Source organism: Silene latifolia, chromosome 6, assembly GCF_048544455.1.
Source record: "Silene latifolia isolate original U9 population chromosome 6, ASM4854445v1, whole genome shotgun sequence".
Taxonomy (NCBI): Eukaryota; Viridiplantae; Streptophyta; class Magnoliopsida; order Caryophyllales; family Caryophyllaceae; genus Silene; species Silene latifolia.
Window position 1 is genome coordinate 134,308,777 of NC_133531.1, and position 18,073 is coordinate 134,326,849.

Here is an 18,073-nt window from a genome sequence, read left to right on the forward strand (position 1 = left end):
AGTTGCCGAGACCGAGACCCAAGTGATAGGCCGACAGGCTATGTCGGTTAGGCTGTCTAATACGTTGACTTGCTGTCTTTTGGCTTTGACCTTGCTCAGTATGTTGACTCGGTCAGCGGGTGCAGAATATGCCCCATCAATTTGCCCCCAGCGTAGTCTATGCCGTGGTATGGACCTTCGATGAGTGTTGAGCGTATTCTGCGCATGTTGAACTTCTTCCTCGGCTTGGTTCTGTTCAGGCCGTACCATATCCCCCCTCCACATGGTTGTGTAATGGACATCCAATGTGGAAAAGAAAATGGCGCTGACCGAAACCAGGGTTGAGGATGCCGTGTGCTCTTGATTGCCTCCGGCCGGTGCTGCCAAGCTTGGTTGATCAGCTGGCCGTTGGCAAGTAGATACCAAGGAGCGTGTCGAAGAAGATTTGTTACTGTGTGTCAATTGACATTCCGTGGCTGCATGCTCGACACGTGGCCTGGTGCTGATTGGTGGACGCTTCATGGGCTTTGCTCTGATTGGTCCACTGAATGGGTTTTGCTCTATAAATAGAGCAGTTAGCCCCTCATTTTGGCCATCAAACTTCATTTTCTCAAAAAATTTCCTCTCTCTTGTTTTTTTCGAAGAAATTTCTCTCTAGTCTTCAAAGCGTTACTTGGCGTAACACTTTTTTCCAAGGTAAACAAACAAATTTTTCCCCAACTTTTTACTTGTTAATTAATTGTTGTCACCATGTCTGCTGCTGATGCTCTTCCTAGTACCTCTACTCCGGGGGGCGAACCGTCGCATCCTGACGAACATGAGCCACTGGTTGTCACCCCGATAGGGTTCGGGGGCCGCAAGTCGCCTTCTCCTGAAATTGATGAGAAATTTTTGGAGGGTATTGATGATGATGAGGAGGAAAGGACCCATTCTGACGTAGAGAGGCCGCATTTCCTGTGGCACGGCGATGCCTGCTCGATCAATCCTGATCGTGTTTGGACGAACAAGTTCGCTAGTTGTTCCGGTCCTGAAATTTTTGAAGACCATTACTCCTTCGGCAGGGGGTATATAATTGTTATCCCTGAGGGTGATCAGGTGGTCTGTTGCCCTCCCGAGGGCTGTATCGGCGTGTACATCAGACATCTGGAGTATGGGCTCCGATTTCCTCTTAACGAACACGTCGTGGCCATAATTAAAGCCATGAATGTCGCCGTGGCACAACTGCATCCGTTGGCCATTAGGACGATTATTGGCTTTGTATGACTCTGTCTTTTTAAAGGGGAGGCCCCAACGGTGAACCTCTTCCGCCGGCTTCACCATCTTCGGCAGACTACCCTAGGCGGCTCGAGGTGGTACAACATACAAACCGAGCTGGGTTATGTCACCGTTTCCAAGCTGACATCTTGCAAGGACTGGAAGGGGCGGTGGGTATATGTTGAGGTTCCGGAGGACTACCCACTGCCCCGGTCCTTCCAGCGCCGCGTCAATTTGCGGTGTGAGAGTCAGGAGGAGCATGACAGATATGTCTCCCGGAATAAGCTTAAGATGGACACCAAGAAGGTTTATCTTAAGGAGGACGAAGAGCGGGCAATGAGCCTGTTCGAGGCTGAGAAGGATGGCACGCCGAAGGGATGGATGCCCCCGACGCATATCGTCCTTCAAGACGAGCCGCTTTGCCACGTCGGCCTCATACCGGCCCTCGGCCAGGGTGAGTGGGGTCGGTGTGAGGTCCACCTTTGCTTTTTATGCTTCTGTATTTGAGCCTTAGTTTACTTCTTTTGCTTAACTGTTGATTTTGTTTCTTGCAGATCGATTTGGCCGGGATCTCTCCGTCTCTATCCTAAAAAAGTTGGGACTCGACCAGGGCGGGAGAGTTGTTGAGCTGCATCCTAAGGCCGCGCCACGTGATCGCAGACCGGCCCCGCACGAGCTTATGGAGCAGGCGATGAAGGCGATGGATGTGACGGCGACTCAAGCGGAGATTGGCGGTAACGTGCCGCGCCGGAGACCAAAAACAACGTCTACGGCGGCTACGACGCCAACTCCCACTCAATCTCCAATCCCCGTAGTCCAAAAGGATCAGGTGGTCGTCAATGTCGATGAGGACGTCACCGTTCTTGAGTGTCCTCCTCCTTCAAATAAGAGGAAGGAAGCAACGCCGCTTCTTTCTTTATTCTGCGAGGCGGGGAAAGAAAAGGGGTCGGTAGGCCCCGTCCAAGAAGGCGGAAGCGGTGACGAGGCTCTCGACATGTCAATGAATGTTGACATGGATGCTTTGTCGGGTTTTTGTAGATCGGCCGTCGCGGTGTCGTTCTCACCGAACGGCGATTGGAGAAGCGACTTTGTGCGGACGGGCGATCAAAATATCACCGTCGACTCCTCATCCCGGAAGGTTTCCCCGCCCGGACTTAGGGCGGAAGGCATAAGGTTGTCCAAGAGGTGGTGAAGTGGGTGAACTAGCGGCGCTCATATTATGGAGCAAGAAAAGGTCATGGCTCAAGCTGCCCCTGCGCTTGAACGGCTTAGGCTCGAGCTTGCTGCTTCTAAGAAGGAGGCCGAGAGGTCGAAGAAGGTCTTCCAGGCCGCCATGAAGGACTTCCTCGCTGAGCGAAAGCTTAGGGAGGACGCTGAGAAGGCGGTCCTGGCCGAGAGCTAAGGTTGAGTCTGCCTTGGCTGATGCTGCTAAGCTGCGGGAGGAGAAAGACAAATTTGAGGGCGGCTATAAGGCCGTGGTTGAGCAAAAGGAGAGATGGAAGTCCCTGCATTCGGCCGAGGCGAAGGAGCACAAGGGCACAAAGGCTATCCTTGCTCAGAGGGAGAAGGATATTGAAACGCTGAAAACCGTCATCATCCCTGACATGTGTGCCGTCACGGGACCAAGTCGAAGATGCTACCGGGGATGCGATTAAAGAGCTCCTTCCTGAAGGCTCCTTCCCGTGGCAACATTTTGACAGGCTTCTGGATGAGAAGGCTGCTGCTGCGGAGGCCAAGGCCGCGGATGAGGCGAAGGCGGCGAAGGCCGCTCAGGAGGCTGCGGAGAAGGCGGCCCGGGATGCTAGGGTGAAGGAGGCCAGAGAGGAGGCTGAGAGGGAAAAGGCAAATGAAGCTGCCAAGCTTTCCTCTGGGCCGCCCACCGTTGGTGATCTTCTTGCTCTGCTGCGGTGGCGGCAAAGAACAAACATAGGGAGACGGGCGGTCGTCACCAGATTCACCGGTCCTTCGGACGACTTCATTTGTTCGGGGCCAACTATTGAGCCTTTCCTCCCGCCATCCTTTTGGCGCTTCAAGTCTTTAATGTTTGTAACCTTTTGTTGTACCTTCTTTTTTTGTTAAACTTTGGTAGGTTGTGTTTAGGCTATCCCTATGGGGACGGCCGTCGACTTTGTTTTGCCTTGTAAACATTTTTCAATAAAGTTTGTTTATTTGCCTTCGGCTTGGCCGAGGCTTTGATCTCATTCTCCATTGAGTTGTCTTCTTACGTTTTTAACATATTGAGCGCTTTTTCGTTTTTACCTTCGACCTGGCCGAGGCAGTTAGATTGCGTATCTCAACTGTACTTAAACGTTTTTAAACATGTTGGCATGTCGGTCGCTTCCTCCTCCACTCCCGGTCTTAGCCGAGGCGGTCAGATTTGCGCTTCCCAAGCTTGTTGTGAACATGTTAGCGTATCGGTCGTTTCCCGTCACTCCGGCTTTGGCGAGGCAATCGAGGTTACGGCTCGACGGCGTTCGTATCTATAGACATATTGATCGCTTCCTCTGCCACTCCGGATTGGCGGGGCAACTAGATTTACGTTCTCAATTGTACTTATACGTTCTTAAGCATGTTGGTCGCTTTCATGAGTATCAACCGCATTTGTAGTGAGTGCCGGTGGCGTCTACTAAGCATGTTGGTCGCTTTCGCGAGTATCAATTGCCATTGTAGTGATTTGCCGGCTTTGCCGTGGCGTCTACTAGTGATTTGCCGGCTTTGGCGTGGCGTCTACCTTGGTATGACTACGGAGGGGACTCTTCATTTTGATGGAAAACTTGGACCACTCTTCATTAGATATAATCATGCGTTGGGGTGCCCACAACGGTCTCGGACACCTCCGCCGCTATATGAAGTATTTTCTAAGGTTGTCGTGTTCGGTGGCTCATTAGAGGCACACCCTCCATGTCTGTCGGCCGGTATGTCCCCGGCCTCATTTCTTCCACTACCTTGTAGGGTCCTTCCCAGTTGGCCGTCATTTTACCATGGATGTTTCCTTTGTTTGTTGCGGCCGACTTTCTTAGGACTAGATCTCCTACTCTTAAGTCCCTTTTGTGGACCCTACGGTTGTATGCTCTTCTCATTCGTTTTTGATATCTTTGCCCAAGTTGAGCCGTGCCGTATCTCGACTTTCTTCGACCAGGTCTAGGGAGGCTCTCGGGCCTTCCTCATTTTCGATCGGGTCAAAGGTTTGCGTTCTAAATGTCGGCTTCTTTGCTTCAATTGGTAGGACGGCTTGAGACCATAAACTAGGTGGAATGGATCATGCCACTGTTGCTTCTTTTTCCGTGGTTCGAAGTTACCACAGGACGCCGGGTAGTTCATCAGCCCATCTTCCCTTTAGATCTTCAACCTTCTTTTTCAACCCGTTCAATATTGTTTTATTAGCTGCCTCCGCCTACCCGTTGCTCTGAGGGTGGCAGACGGAGGAGTATGCGAATTTGATAACGAGCTCTTCCAGCCAGTTCATCACCATGTCACTCTAAAACTCTCGGCCGTGGTCAAATACCATGACTTGGGGTAACCCAAAACGAGTTATGATGTTCTCCCAAATCACCTTTCTTACGGCCGCCGTGGTCTTGGCAGGTACCGCGACCGCCTCGACCCATTTGGTTAAGTAGTCAACGGCGACGATCAGGTACTTCCTTCCTCCGGAGGCCGTCGGAAATGGGCCTAGTAAATCCATCCCCCATTGTGCAAATGGTAGGGGACTAAGTACCGGTTGCAGGTCTCGGGAAGGTGCATGTATTACCGGAGCATGCATCTGACAATTCTTGCATTTCTTGGTTTTGGCCCTGGAATCTTTCAGCATGGTAGGCCAGAAGTAGCCGGCTCGAAGAGCTTTGTGGGCTAGTGTTCTCGCCCTCATGTGGTGTCCGCAGATGCCTTCGTGAATCTCTGTCAGTATAAGCTCCGCGTCGGCTGGGCCGACACATTTCAAGAGTGGTCTTATCACGGACCTTCTGTATAATTCTCCTTCGAACACTAAGTACCTTGCGGCGATCCTTCTTATCTTCTGAGAGAGACTGCGGTCCTCCGGTAACTCTTTTGTCAGCTTGTATTTCATTACCGGAGTCATCCACGTCGTCTCGGCTTCAATGTCGCCCACCATGCCGACGGTCTCAGTGATGCTTTTAGCATTCCTGATATCCACCAGCACGGTTCGACTGACATTCTTGATGCTTGAACTGGCAAGTTTTGAGAGAGCGTCGGCTCGGTTATTCTCAGACCTGGGGATGCACTGTATTTGGAAAGATTTCAATTTTGAGGTGTCAGCTTTTACCCTTTCCAGGTACCTCACCATCCCATCGTCTCGAGCCTCATACTCTCCTCTGATTTGATTAGTTACTAAGAGCGAGTCTGTCTTCAACACAATTTGTTCCGCCCCGGCAGCTCTAGCTAACTCGACTCCAGTTATCAGCGCCTCATATTCGGATTCGTTATTTGAGGCCGAGAAGGTAAACTTCAAGGCATACTCAAACTCGTCTCCGTTAGGGCTGGTGATAAGGATGCCGGCTCCTGAGCTGTTCGCCGTGGAGGACCCGTCGGTATACACTTCCCACACGCCGGGTTGTGATTCTTCTTGATATGTGCACTCGACCGGGGAAGTCCGCAAGCGCTTGCCCCTTTATCGAAGGCCTCGGCTTGTACTGAATGCCAAAGCCGGAGAGCTCCACCGCCCATTTGATAAGTCTGCCGGATTTTTCGAATTTTTCCAATGCTTTCTCCAATGGCTGGTCGGTTAAGACCGTCACGGGATGTGCGTCGAAGTAGGGTTTCAATTTCCTTGCGGCAACAACGACGGCGAGGGCTGCTTTTTCGGTTAGCGGGTAATTTCTTTCGGCGGCCAGCAGTGTATGGCTGATAAAGTACATTGGGTGTTGCTGCTTATTTTCTTCCCTGACGATTACGGCAAGATCGACCGTGGCCGAGGTAACTGCTAAGTATAGATATAGCGTCTACCCCAGCGTTGGCCTGGACAGGGTCGGAAGTGTTAGAAGGTTGGCTTTCAGCTGCTTGAAAGCCGTGCTCTGTTCCTCCCCCCAGCTAAAGTCTTTATTCCCTTTCAGCACTTTAAAGAAAGGAGTACTCTTGTCGGCCGACTGAGAGATGAAGCGGGCGAGGGCCGCCATCCTTCCGGTCAACATCATAACCTCTTTTCGATTTCTCGGCTCGGCAGTCTAGTATTGCTTGGACTTTCTCGGATTGGCATCAATTCCCCCGGCGCCGACAAACACGCCGAGGAACTTGCCGGCCCGGACACCGAAGTTGCATTTCATTGGGTTAAGCTTCATCTTATATTTCCTTAGTGAACAAAATGTCTCGCTCAAATCGGCCAAGTGCTCGCTGTCAGACTTGCTTTTTACAATAGCATCGTCGACGTAAGCCTCGATGTTTCGCCCTTTTTTATCTTGAAACACTTTGTCCACCAGCCTAGTGTAAGTTGCGCCAGCGTTCTTCAAACTGAACGGCATCATTTTATACATGTATGTGCCGTTACCGGTGATGAATGCGCACTTAGGCATGTCTTCTTCGGCCATAAACACCTGATGATACCCTGAGAAGGCGTCTAGCAGGCTTAGCATGGTATAGCCTGCCGTTGCGTCAATTAAACTATCTATTCGAGGCAAGGGATAACAATCTTTAGGGCACGCTTTATTAAGATTGGTAAAATCAACACACATCCTCCACGTCCCTGACGATTTCCTCACCATTACAACATTGGCTAGCCACTCAGGGTAAGTACAAGGCATGATAAAGCCCGCCGCTAATAGTTTGTCTACTTCAGCTTTGATGGCCTCATCCTTCTCGGCCGAGGAGTTCCTCATATTTCGCTTGACGGGGCGAGCGGTGGAGAGTACGTTAACCTTGTGAACGATCACCTCCGCTCACGCCACGGCATCTCGGCGGCTGAGTATGCGAAGACATCTTTGTTCTTCCTCAGCAGGTCTAGGAGATCGGCTCTGAATTTTGGCTCCAGACCGACACCGACAGTTACGGTGCGCCCTGGGTCAATTTCCACTTCCTCGGTCTCGGCTCCTTCGACCATGTCGACGTTGGTGTCCATCGATTCGCCCTCCTGCTGTAAGGATGGGCTCTTCCCTTTCTCTGATTTCTTCGCCACTTTGAGGGATTTCATGTTGCACCCCCTGGCAGATACTTGGACATTGACTATTTCGTCTCTTTCGTCCTTTGAGACGAGCTTTTGCGCTTCCCCCCGGTCCGAGACATATATCAATGTCAGGGCCCGGATGGACATCACTGCATCGGCCTCGCTCAAAGTGATTCGGCCTATGAGAACATTGTAGGCAGAAGAACCATCAATGACCACGAACTCAGATAAAACATTCTTGGCCGCGTCCGCTTGGCCGAACATCACCGCGATCGATTGACCCCGGGGGTACAGGTAGCCCCAGAGAAGTCGTATAGCGGGTTAGTGCAAGGGCTCAGGTCTCCAATCTTCAGACCGAGATTGAGATAGCACTCCCTGAACATGATGTTTGTGTAGGCGCCTGTGCCAATCAGGCACCTTTTGACCAAGTGGTTGGCTATGTCTAGGTGGACTACAAGCGGGTCGCTGTGCGGAGCGACGACTCCCTCGTAGTCCTTCTTCCCAATGGTTATATCGGGGATTGTGGAAGCGGGGATCGCTGTTTTGGGCACAAAGTTGATGGCTTGGTATAGCTCATTCAGGTGCCGTTTGTGCCCATTAGCTGACCCACCGTTCTCGTTCCCCCCGATGACAACCTGGATCACTCCCATCCCGGAATACGATTTTTTATTCGCCCCGTCGGAGCTTGTTTCGAGCCCAGCCTACATACTTGCCGAGGGCCCCCTTTCGGATGAGCTCTTCGATGGCGTTCCTCGATGCCGACGATTGTCGGTCTTATGGCCGGTCGGCCGTGGTACTCGCAAATCGGCTTGTGTCGCCGTCCCCCTCGCCTTGGGGGCCGACCCACTTCTGCCCTTCACTCTTGCTTAGGGTAAAGACCTCGGCTGGAGATTTGACCAGGGGGTGAGACTACTGTACCGCTTCTGGGTGTATGGTCCCGAACTCCCCTCGGCGCCCGCCGATTTCTGTTTCCTATTAAATCTCTCAGGCCGTGACCTATTCACGTCACGACGACCTTCATCAACGTTGTCCCGACGGCTCTTCCTCTCTGGGTGCCCAGATTCACTGTGGCCTACCCAGGTCTTGTGATAGTCCTCCACCTTTATGGCTCGGTCGGCCATCTTTCTGGCGGTGTCTAGGTTGAGGTCCTCGCACTTGATCAGCTCGTTTTTGAACTCGCCTTTCGGGAGGCCTTTCATCAGTGCGAAGGCTGCCAGTTCGGTGTTCAGCTCACGGATCTGCTGAACTTTTGAGTCGAACCTCTTCACATAGCTTCGGAGGGACTCGTCCTCCCCCAGTCGGATAGTCAGTAGATCCGATGTCTCCACGGCCCTTCTCTTGTTGCAAGCATACTGGGCTATGAAGTTGTCTCTCAGGTCGGCATAGCAGTATACCGAACCATTAGGTAGCCCCTTGTACCAACTCTGGGCCATCCCATGAAGGGTCGTTGGGAAGACTCGGCACCACACCTCATCAGGCTGCTCCCATACCGACATGTACGACTCGAAAGCCTCGGCATGGTCGGTTGGGTCGCTATCCCCTTTGTATGATAGGGGCGGCAGCTTCAGTTTGGTCGGCACAGAGACTTCGAGGACATAGGCACTGAGGGGCTGTCTGACCACGTGTCGAATGACACGCGGCGATCGGCTCCTCGCAACCTTAGTCCGGCTTCTCTCCATTTGGCGGGAAGGGCTTCTTGTTGTCCGACTTTGGAGAGTCGGACTTCTTTCATTTCTTCGGGGCGGGCCTCGTTGTTGCCGCGGCGACGCTGTCCTCCCGCGAGTGGGGGAAGGACTTTGGTTTGCCACTGGCACCACTGGCTCCGCCGGCGTCCTAGCATGCCCAACTCCTTGTATTACTCCGGTCAAGTTGTTCGGAGTCACTTTATGGGCCCTGGTCACTGTGGGAGGCGCCGTCCGTCCTGCGTCGTGACAGGGGTAACCGGCGTACCACCCATCAGGTCCAGGAATAGCTTCAATTTGGCCGCATCGACCACATGTCCCATGACAGTGACTTGGCCGGTCGGCAGCGGTTTTTATGGCTCTCTTGGCATCCCGTACTTCACCGGCTCAGTGACTCGGCCGGTGGGGGACTGCCCGATCTCGGAATTAGGGAACGTGTCATCCTGGAAGAATGCAGTTCTTTCACTCATAGTTTCTTGTTGTTTTGACATCTTCTTTAGCTCTTTGAATGGTTTTGTTTTGTTTTTTTTTTAAGGGAGGTGACTAGCTTTTAGTATCTTTTCCCACAGACGGCGCCAATTGTTCCGGGTGTAATTTCGGAGCAGGATTATGACCACTTAAGCTTGTAGAATGACGTCGTTTGCTTGTCTCTTCCTTTCGCTCTCTCCTGTAAAGATGAACAAACTGAGGGCTCGGCTTGGTACCGAGCGTACTCACTCCGACGCTCAAGTCAGTAAATTTAAAGAGATAAGTTGTGTGTTAACTTGGCAAAGTATATTGTAGAGAGATAAGGGAGTTTTATACCAGTTTATTAGATGTTTTTCTGATAGTTTTTTGGGATCCTTTTCTCAATGAGAGAAGTGGAGTATTTATAGACTTTCACCTTTTATCACGTAGTGGCCAAGTGGCTAGCAGGTGGAAAGACTGTCTTACCCTCAGCCGAGGGACCCATGACAGGCCGGCAGGCCTGGTTGACTCCATGCCGAGGGGACTTGGATGTGAGTACGCGGATATGCCTCTCGGCCGGCTAGTTGCCGAGACCGAGACCCAAGTGACAGGCCGACAGGCTATGTCGGTTAGGCTGTCTAATACGTTGACTTGCTGTCTTTTGGCTTTGACCTTGCTCAGTATGTTGACTCGGTCAGCGGGTGCAGAATATGCCCTATCACCTAAAATAGCCAACAATGTCATGGTAGTATACTGGAAAGTTTATGAAGATTCATAAAAGAATGGTATTATCTATAATTTTATTGCTCAATTCATTCTTGTTATTAAGGTATGTTCCCGTGAATTACCTTTACAAATATTTCTGATGATAAATATGAAGGTTTGGTCAAGTTATATGTGTCTTAATCGTTCATATGTTTAAGCTACTAATTTATTTGGTAATGTCTATTATCTTGATAAATTACTTGATAATTGATTTCGAGATTAAGTGAATGAAATTGTTCCAAGATTTTGAATGACAAGTAGTTAGAATGATTGAGTGACCAAAATATTGTTATGTGTATAATATGTTTATCAAGCAAAATATTTCACACCTTTGGATTGATTTTTTAGTTTTGATTATGAGATGAACTAAAATTGATATTTGAGTTATGAACCAAATGCGGGGGCTAAATATTTTGTTTAAAATTGATATAGCATATTGGATATGTGTGACAAAAATTGGAAATGATTATTCGTCAAAGCTTCATAAAAGTAGATTACGGAGAACATAATTTGTCAATGATTATATGATATCTAAAAGTTGAGATGATGAATGAATAAATAATGTGTATTTTTTGTTTGAACGATTATGTTTGTCACTAATTTGTGGCGTGACAACATGTGGGGGAAGACGTTCAACTTATTTGATAAATTTATTCATCATGTTTAGAGTTGATATCTTATAATTTGTGAAGAGCATGTTTATCTTTGATTGTGGGGGTGTAGAGAAAATGATAATCGCATGTTTTATACGTGACTAATTGAACCAAAATTAGAAGTATTAATTTGTTGGATAATGGCTATGAAATATAAATAATGGTTGCGTAAGGTTCAATTATTTATGTTACATTTTGCTTACACCACACTATATGAGATTATGATGATTGATTTTATGTTGGTAAGAAGTCAAATTCTTTTTGTAAAATATTGTGGATTTACAAAGAGTAAATATAAGTGAAATAATCATCGAGATTCGTTGTTTTTTAATATAAGAATGATGATGTATATAGAGCTTTTAGTAAATAATATGATTTTGGGTGCAACATCACAAACACTACGTGTATGCTTTATTCTATGTCAATTTATTAGAAAGAGAAAATAATAAAGAAGATTATTTGTTCTTTTAAACGACATGAGAGTACGAGCTCTATATTTAATTAGAACAATGATGTATATGAGTTATAAGAGAACATGTTTTGACTATTGTGAGAAGTCTAATATATAGAATTATAGTTGCTTCAATGTAGCTTATGCAGCTAAGTACATTTTGTTTGTGTATTCATTACCAAAGATATCATTCACATTTGGTGAAGTGCCTAAGGTGCAATATTAAGAATTGCACTATGTTGGATATCTAGAAAGATATTGGATCGACCAAAAGGTAATGACGATCGACAAGGTGAGATCTATGGTGAGTATTATACATTTCCACCTTTAATGGTGATCTTATTTTAAGTCTATTGAGAAGACTATTATAACCTTGTCTATTGGGTAAGCATATTATATTGCTCTTAATCTTCCAGGGTAAGATGCAAGGTGATTGTGAAGCTATTATTAGCTACTACTTAATTGTGGGGGCATGTAGTTTTGCCTAATGTTTATCTTTAGCATAATGCTAGCATCAACTTAATAATGCAAAAATAATGTGTATAATGACTTGCAGATTTACACATTTTATGCAGATTTGAGATTTGAGAAAGTTGATTGAGAATAATACGCTCACAAATTATTATCTTTGTGAAATTTGAGTGAAGCATATTTAAGCTAATGGACTAAGGAAAAAAATGTCCTAGAATTGTCGAGGGGAATGGGCAAAAGCCTATTAGTTGAGAAATTTGTGGTGGATACCGGAACTTGCTATGCAAGGGTGGTCTAACGAAGCCATAGATAACTCATACTTGTGTACACATCCCATTGATATGACATGTACACTATTTTGGAAGGTTGAGCATATAGCTCTTAATGGTCTTATAGCCCAAAATTGGGTGGTCCTTGTGAGATGGACTTGATGAGATCACCGTAATGATTGAGGTTGAGATATTTCTCTTAATGAATCTATATCCCTGTATTTGGGTGGTCCTATTGAGAAGGATTTGATGGATTCACCGCTATGTTGAAAGGTTGAGCCTTAGAGCTTTTAATGAATCTATATCCCTTTATTTGGGTGGTCTTATTGAGAAGGACTTGATGGATTCACTGCTATGTTGAGAGGTTGAGCCTTAGAGCTCTTAATGATTCTGTAGCTCATGCGTGAGTGGTTTATATATAGATCAGATAGACTTGTTGGAATCACCTACGTGAGTGTGAAGGATTGACCTCTTTCTATGAGAGACTAGGCTATCTCTCTAGAGCACTCGTGAGAATCCCAAGGTTCATTTGGCCATAAATTTGTTGAATTGTATCGCGGAACTCGTCTGGAACTTAAGGTGAGGTATGTGTTTGGAATTTACCCCGGAGTCTAGGAGTTCAAGATTCGTTCACTCTCTAGGTGAAGAAAGAATTGTTCCATTTCACTATGTGTTAATTCAAATCGAAAGATATTAATGCTTAAGTATCAATCCTTATTAATATGCTCAGAATTTTGTCTATCATTTGCATTAGTGGGGGATTGTTGGAAGTAATGCAAAAAGCTAGTAATGTTGTCTAGATACATTGCATTGTAGAGAAGCTTTACATTACCTCGTAAGAGAATCTCTCCACTCTCACCACTAAATGCATGTTTATAGCCCCATTAACTCCATATTTATGGTTGCGGTTATGCCTCTTTATAGTGCTATTTAATCACTATAAATATGAGAAGTATGTAGTCATTTGAGATACACATCTTCCATATATTTCTACTATTTCTCTATGATAATTTTGAGCATACCATATGAGTTCCAACTCCTAATGGTTGAGTACACAACTTTTAGGAGTGTTGTGTGACCTTGGGGGACGACGCCTATATAGATTTGTACCGTAGTCGGGGCGATTTCGTTTCTCATTCAGTGGCCTCCATACCACGACACAACAACAAATATTCTCTAATTATATCTTCGCCCCTATAGTGATACTATATTTCCAACATATTATATGGATGGCGCAAAAGCTAATATAATGATGTTTTTTTCCACACTCTTCCTGCAAGGGTTAGCTGTACTTGCAATTTTGCAAACAGTACACTGTATATACTGGTCCGTTACAAACTGGACCACTATAATTAAATCGAATTTGAGACGTATTCAAAAATACCGTTTATACCAATGGTTATGGTCCTTCCTATGCATGAAAGCTGTGAGAAAGACTCAAACCTGAGGTTGTTTTTTATACCAAGCAAAATTTGGTCTTAAATGCTACGTTGTGTTCATGGCACCGTCTATTCCCGATGGAGCGTAAGTTGCTTTCGATGCAAATGGTCCGTAAAACTCTCTACGCTTCTTTTCCATGAAATAGTAGATGGTCGTTTAGTTTTAAAAATCTGAAGTTTTTAGGATTTTCTGTATGCAATAACTTACCAAAATACTGCTTTAAAATACACATAAATTACTCTAAAATAAAGAAAATTTATTTAATTCTGTATACTTTTGTGGTTGTCAATTCAGATCATAAGTGACACCGCTCAATTACTTGACTCGTAAATTTAGCTAGCATCTGCGGAGTCTTAACAGAGAATGTGTTCTAGAAAAATATCAAGCTTCGATATCACACGTAGAATAGAGCTCTAACTTAGAGAGCCTAGGACTCGGGATAGCCACCAGAGGTTTGGTTTTCTTCACAACCATTCCATATGTTTCCGAAAGATCAACATCCACGACGTTGTTTGGTAACTCCCACTCGAAAGAATGCAATAGAGATGCAAGCACAAACATTGATGTCTTTTCAGCAAGAGTATCACCAGGACACATTCTCCTTCCCGACCCAAACGGAATATCGAAACTGTTTGCACGAGAAATCGAATTTTTCAAGACTATCTAGGAACCTTTGAGGTTGAAATTCCAAAGGCGCTTCCCAAAGTTGAGGGTCTCTATGTATTGCCCATGCATTAATGAAGATTTGAGACTTCTTTGGTACACTGTATCCTCCTATAGAGGTATCCTTATCGGGACAATGCGGAATAAAGAGAGGAACCGAAGGGTGTAGGCGCAAGGTCTCTTTTAGAACCGCATTCAGGTACTTCAACTCTCCCACATCACTTTCTTCAACTGTATGGTTTAAGCCGACTGTGTTACTTAATTCTTCTTGTATTTTCCTCATTATCTCGGGATGTTTTAGAATTTCCGACATTGTCCATTCTATTGTTGTCGCTGTTGTATCCATTCCACCTATAATCACATCCTGCAACAACAACTCAATTGCTGTAGTGCTTTTGTTAATGACAAGACAAGGGGATCCGATATTTAAGCAACATCCCCCTTGCAGTCTTGCAGTAAATACGTAAAATGACAGTAGAGGCTTAAACCATACGCAAAGACATCACCTAAAAGTAAATCCGTGAGGACTTGACCCAAAAGTTATTTAATGAAATGTTTGCAACCTTAAGCGAAACTAAAAAAAAATAAAAAATAAAAAAGGATATTCTATGGTGTACCCTCGAGTTTTTCGATTTTCTACTGTACCCCTACATTTTTAAAATTCTATGATATACCCATAAACTCTACACATTATTCTATAGCATGACCTTATTTATTGTCTTACTAACTTAGTTTCTTACTTGACGTATTAAATCGTCTATTTACCACTATAATTACTTGATAACCTACTCATTTACTTATTAGTTCGCTGAATTACCCATTAACCCATCAAATAGTATACGAATCTAACTAAAAATTCATCAAAATTTCATTATCATGTTATGAATTATAAGGATGTTTTTAGTAGTAGTTTGTACTTATTAAAAGTGATTCGTTTTTTTTTTTTTTTTGATGATACAACATTAATGAGTCGGAATAAATGTTAAAGTATGGTTGTTTGACAGTGATAAAGTTAATGAAAAGTTAAACGAGGTCATGATAGAGAAATAAGTAAAGAATTTAGGAGGGGTACAACATAGAAAACTAAAAACACAAGAGTACACAGTAGAATTTCTCAAAAAAAAAAAAAAAAAAAAAAAATTCCTATTAGACGAATATTAGATACACATACCGTGAGAATGCCCTTGACTTGAGACAGGGTTAAAGAAGTTGCAGGATCATCCTTCCTGGTAAGCTGCAAGAGACAACCTAGAAAATTTTTCTGATGACTGTTACAATCTCCAGAATTGTGATGTTTAAATGCTATATCAAACAGGTTTTCAAATCTTTCGGCGGCAAACTTCATTTTGCACCTGATTCCTTGCAAGTCAAACCAAGCAAGATAAGGAAGATGATCTGAAATGTTTGGTTTCCCTAACAGTAGCACATAATCAGTTACCACTGATCGAAACTCGTTGTCGATAGCATTACCATCAAGCCCTTTCACTGTATCTCCCCATGCCATGCTCATAATTAAGCTGATCATAGTTAAAAATGCTAATTCTCCGATATCAACTAATTCGCCTGCCCGTTTATAAGTATTGTTTATCATGTTCTTCACCTTATTTTTTCTAAGATGATAGCTTGCAGTAAGGTTAGCATTACTCAGCATTTCACTGACAAATATTTTCTTCATTTTTCGGAATTCCGGACCGTAGTCGGAAAAACCAATATCTTGTGCCTCACATATAGCAGTTCTAGCAGCAACTGTCGGTGCTCGGTTAGAAAAAATGACATCTTTGTCCCTCAACACTTCTTTGACAAGAGAGGGTGAGGTTATAACAATGGCTTGGTTACTTCCAAGTTGGACCTTAAAGATCGGGCCATAAATGTTGGCCAAATCTTTAAAGGTCCAACGAGGATCCGGCCCAAGAAACGGTAAATACCCAACAAAGGGTAGACCGATTGGTCCAGGAGGCGAGGGAAGATTTCCCTTGCCTCGCCTTTTGATGAAGAAGATGAACATAAGAAGAAGACATAAGGAGGCGAGTCCCGTGACGAATGTAGCAGCAACTTCATTATTAGTGATGTTGCTAGTACTACTACACAATTTTGAGAATAAATTGGTAAATTTGTAGAACATAATTGATGTAGTGATCAAGTCCATTGAACCGTACTGTTATTTATAGTCTTAAAAATCAGAAACTCAAACGCCCACTAGCTTATAATAAAGTTACAATAAATTAGTTTCCTTATTTTAATTCTTTGACGTAGGACAATGTCTTTGCGCACATATAGAAATAGACATCAACAGTTTTATTTTGTCTCCAATCTAGAGTCTCATTATCTTTTTGTTTGGACAAATCATTTCACGAGTGATGTATTATAAAGAGTATTAGAGTACACGAAATGTAATACAAAAATAAGGCGAAAAATATGCACTCCGCCGGTGGTGGAGCCCGGAAATAACCCCAGCGGGGGGTAAAAAATCTCAGCGGGGTCGAGCGGGTAATGGTTTGAGAAAAATTCGAAAAAACATGGAAAACTTAAACTAAAAACTTTGAAATTTCCGACTGCTAGGTCCCCCGCCTCCCAAGCTCCATCACTGCACTCCAGTCAACTTATTGGCTAACCCATTTATTATTAGCAAATTCCGTCTCAAACTTAAACATAATACAATAACTCTTCTTTAAGAAGGGATATCTATCTCAAATCTTAAAACATGTCAAATACCAAATTATACGGTTTTAATAGAGACGAAATTTTTGGCATTTTCTAGGTAACTTACCATGTAATTCGATATGTATTTAAATCGTTGTAAGGTTTAAAATGGATACTAAAAAGGTTTAAATTTTACAGTGGATTCATGTCTAAGTGCTATTAATCCGATTATTTAAATAGTTACTGTACAAACGTATTGAATTGTTACGCCGGTCAATAATTTGATACTTTTGTAAAAATTAAGAAATAATAGAGCAGGTTTGTGAGAGAGAAGGTCGACCCGCATGAAATTAGAAGTTTCGTTCACACCAAAGTCGAAGGTCCACCAACATGACAACTTGTCGGGCAAGGGCTCACTTTGTTTTTTAGTAGACAGTCTTGCTTAAAACAGTCTTAAAATAATAGATTTAAGTATTTAACACCATATAATTATAATATTCGTTCATTTTTCACCTTTAGTCAATTCAATTATGAAAGGTGTCTTAAAAGAAAATTTGTTAATTAAATTCGTAAAACTGATTGAATCAACCGTAAAGAATACAAATGTGAAAAAAAAAGGAAAAAAAACGTGAAAATTCATTCACCACCACCTTTAGCCACCCTTCCCCTCTGTCCACCGCCGGCCAAAACACCCTAATTAAGCACCGACGATTGTCGGCCCCTCTCCCACATCTGCGTCCTCTTCTCATGCTCTATTTCCCTCCCCCTCGCCAACCACCGAACGCAGTAGTCCCTCTCCCGCCCCTCTTACCGGTAAGCTTACCAACAAAGATAATTAGGTTTATTATCTTTTTTGTAGTGAAGAGTAGACAAATAAAAATAAGAGAAAAAAATTAAAGTACTATAATAAGTAAAAAGTGTGTTGCGAAAATAAATTATGATTTTAATTTTAAAATTTTCTTTAACTGAGTTAAAAACCAAAATATTTACAAAAAAATAATCCATTTCAAACTAATTACAAAAAATAAGTCCACCTCATCAATGTAATTTTTTTTCACAAATATCAGTGTAAGTTGTTGTTTTAGCATAACGACTCCCGATCTAGGTAGCACGGACACTCCTCCGTACTCGTGTCGGATACTCGACACTCTTCGGAAAGTGTTAAAACGTGTCAGACGCCTATAAAGCCATGTCTAACTTTCTTCTTTTATTTGGGCACGTGTCCATGGTATTTGGGCACATTTTGGACA

At 44.4% G+C, this 18,073-nt stretch overlaps 1 pseudogene; it reads right to left on the reverse strand.

Moving 5' to 3' along the window:
• Window positions 1–13,305: 13,305 nt before the first annotated feature.
• Window positions 13,306–16,356, reverse strand: LOC141587335 (cytochrome P450 76C2-like; annotated as a pseudogene).
• Between the last annotated feature and the right edge of the window lie 1,717 nt (window positions 16,357–18,073).